The sequence below is a fragment of the Sinocyclocheilus rhinocerous genome, unplaced genomic scaffold (assembly GCF_001515625.1).
Source record: "Sinocyclocheilus rhinocerous isolate Xijiao unplaced genomic scaffold, SAMN03320098_v1.1 scaffold2194, whole genome shotgun sequence".
NCBI lineage: Eukaryota > Metazoa > Chordata > Actinopteri > Cypriniformes > Cyprinidae > Sinocyclocheilus > Sinocyclocheilus rhinocerous.
The window spans coordinates 1539445-1542900 of NW_015652304.1; the positions used below are offsets into that span (position 1 = coordinate 1539445).

At 38.0% G+C, this 3456-nt stretch overlaps 1 protein-coding gene across 1 annotated transcript in view; it reads left to right on the plus strand.

Moving 5' to 3' along the window:
• Positions 1–227: 227 nt before the first annotated feature.
• LOC107714742 (uncharacterized) overlaps positions 228–3456 on the plus strand; it is a 28928-nt gene continuing 25699 nt past the window's right edge. Inside the window, exons 1-2 of the mRNA XM_016520702.1 lie at positions 228–475; positions 1189–1260. The gene's annotated coding sequence lies outside the window, so the exon portion shown is untranslated. The remainder of the gene's footprint in view (positions 476–1188; positions 1261–3456) is intronic.

Below are 3456 nucleotides of genomic sequence, written 5' to 3' on the forward strand. Positions count from 1 at the left end.
CCTCAAGTTCTTTGACAAGAAACCGTAAGGTCCAAGACTGCACCCTGCAACAGTCTCAAAGGCATGATGTAGGATGGTCGACAGAATATCTAACAAGCTCCTCCCACAACATCGGCAGCCATTTTAAGGTACGTTCCTTAGATAACATGCGCAAAAAATGCTTCAACACGTTGGACATTGAAATGGAGGCCCCGTAGAACGGGAGGCGGGTCTTTCTCTCTATTCGCCGTCTTCTCATAGGTTCAAGTGGTCGGGGGTCACGAAATATCCCGGGTTGAGCCACATTGTTTGGTGAATGTGCAACGAGTTGTGCTAACACCGAACCTTTAATGATTTTGTTTTAAATAATGAATAGTGTTACAAGCATCTTAAACTTGAACTGAAAGTTTTGGAATATCTTGCGTGCGCATTTCGCAACGGGAAGGTGCGTAGTCGTACAAAGGAAAACGGCAGCAGCAGGAAGCCGAGCACGACGGTGAGTACGAGCAGTTATAAGGGGGAATGAGCTCGTAGGGAGAAGCTTATACCGCTTTGTGGCGTAATTAAACGGGGTAGTATAACACTGGCTGTATGCACTAGGTAAGATTTAAAACTAAAAATGATATGTTGGTTTTCGTTGAGTCTCGGATCGCGAGTTCTTGTTTGTGTGCTCGGACTCCAGGTTTCAAAAATGCAGCCCATTTTGTTTTGTGACGTTGGACTTCCATGTTCCTAGCCAGCCAGCCAGCTTAGCCTCGTGCGTTTGTCTTTCAGATTGCTCGGTTAGCATTATGTAAACAACCAAATAACTCAAATGACGCCATGAACGTTTTAAGCATGAACACGGGTGTATTTACATAACGTTACTATACTTGACACCTCTGATCATTTACGTTACTGACTAGTAGATTTTTTTCTTAGTGACACTTGCATCACTTTAAAACAGCCACCGGGTTGTCACTGTACAGCTAGCCAGGAGGGACTCGTACTGCATCGTTTATTGTTGAAGGTTGTTGGTGAACTTATTGAATATATATATATATATATATCGCGTTTAATGAATATATTTATGTAGTTTACAGAATTAGAAACTAGTATGTTTAAGATGTCCATGATAGTAAACAGACTCTGTTTTTATTCATCTAGTTACAAGTTTTTCCCCTCATAGAAATAAATGCTTGATAATGATTTTAGCTTTTCTTTTTACAGAGTGGATGACCAAGGACAAAACAGTGATAACAGTACTGAGTTTGCTTTTGGAATGTGTACTGGCATATTAGGGTGAGTAGACTTTACTAATTTTGTTGGCTGTTTTTATTTATAAACAATGTATATTATAACTCATAGAATTTATGGGTGTTTAGTTGCGTTCATGCACAGATAAAGATGAATTCCCCTAATGGGAATGAGAGGAATTATTATTGCATGATCTTATTTTACAAAATAATAGCCATGTGTAAACACTTTGCCCACTCTGTCAAAGCAGTGCCTTTTTACATTACTACATATTTATATAACATACAAGTTAGTGTGTTATAACATCTTACAGGATGGTCACTGGTGGCATACTCACTGCCTGCACATCACCATGTCATCCAACATGAGCATCACATTTAAGTGACTTGAATGCAGCCATTTGTGTACTTGCCAAGACAACATGGGTTGTTTATAATAGAATAGTCTATAATATGTTAATATAGATAGTTAATACTAGGCTTTGCTTGTCAACAGCACTGTGCAGCTTAATGTATTTAAACTGTTGAAGACTAATTAGTTCTCACATTTCGTTTACACATTTAACAGTCACTTTACAGGTCATTCATATAATTTGCTATACTATTAAACCTATATAGTGGTAGTAAGAATACTAAAGCAGTTGTAAACGTGTTAACAAATGACCTTTCCTTAACTGCAATTTTAAAAGTGCACTCAGTAAACGTTTCCTCGTTAAAAAAAAATTTAACCTCTAAATGAAAAGAACATTTAGAGTATTCTAAATATAATATAAATGAATATTCTAGTATTCATACCAGTAACCTCATAAAAGCTGATGTTTTACATTGGGTGGGTTGCCTCATGGGGGCTGCCATGTTGATATCACGTGGCCAGCTATGTACTACTTGCTTCACCTCTGTAGTCCACTTATTATAGGACACTTTTGTGCTAGAAATGCCAAAGACACTTGATTGTTGCTTTAGCGTGCTGCTGTGTCCACACCACTATATATTTGTTTAAAACCAAGATTGCTTATGATAAGCATCGCTGCATATATTTTATGAAAACAACATAACCCTCTGACTTGTTTCACATCTACTGCATCTGCTACGTGAAAGCATCACTGCAGCAGGCTCATGTTGTGCTCTTACATACGTGTAATGGTATTGTACCTTTAATCATTATTACAGTTCAGTATTATCTTAAATTAAAGTGCCTTTAATAATTATTACAGTTCAGCATATTGATCTTATTTAAACCATGTTGTAAAACACTATTAAAGGGGTCATATGATGCGATTAAAATTTTTCCTTTCTCTTTGAAGTGTTACAAGCTCTTGGTGCATAAATAAGATCTGTAAAGTTGCAAAGACTAAAGTCTCAAATCCAAAGAGATATTCTTTATAAAAGTTAAGAGTCACGACTACAAATCAGTGGTTAAGTTGTATTTACAACACTGTTCCAGAACACTTCAACCCAAATATTCAGATGTGTGCAGCGCATTTTATGGAGGACTGTTTACTGATCCTGGGAGAGTTACGTTAGACTAAAATGCCGGCAGTTCTGACTCACGTAAGTACGTTTTCTTTTATCATTTGCTACTGATGATTCAAACGCGAGTTTTGGGCAGTGTGGATTAACGTTAGCATTTGTTGTTTGTCATTTCTCCGATCACAAATGCAGACATGGTTTTATGTTTACGCGGCGCGATACGCAACGCGTAAAAAGACAGTCTAAGTCATTATAATCAGTAATTATGTCCCCACTGGATGCAACAAAGTCCTCGTTTATAATGGGTTTTAATGTTTTTGTCTTTTTGCTCCGGCCGGGACACGACATCACAGTATGGTAAGGGGCGTAACATTTCCGTCACACGCTTGAGGTATTCGGCCAATCACAACACACTGGATAGCTGGCCAATCAGAGCACACCTCCGTCATATGACCCCCTTAAAATTAAAACATGGAATAGCGTATTGTGTGATTATTCTTTTAAAAGGGTCATAATGATGCTGCTAAAAAGAACATTATTTTGTGTATTTGGTGTAATGAAATGTGTTTATGCGGTTTAAAGTTAAAAAAACACATTATTTTCCACATACTGTACATTGTTTCTCCTCTATGATGCCCCGCCTTTCTGAAACGCGTCGATTTTTACAAAACTCATCGGTCTGAAAAAGCGAGGTGTGCTCTGATTGGCCAGCTATCCAATGCGTTATGATTGGCCGAATACCTCAAGCGTGAGACGGAAATGATACGCCCCT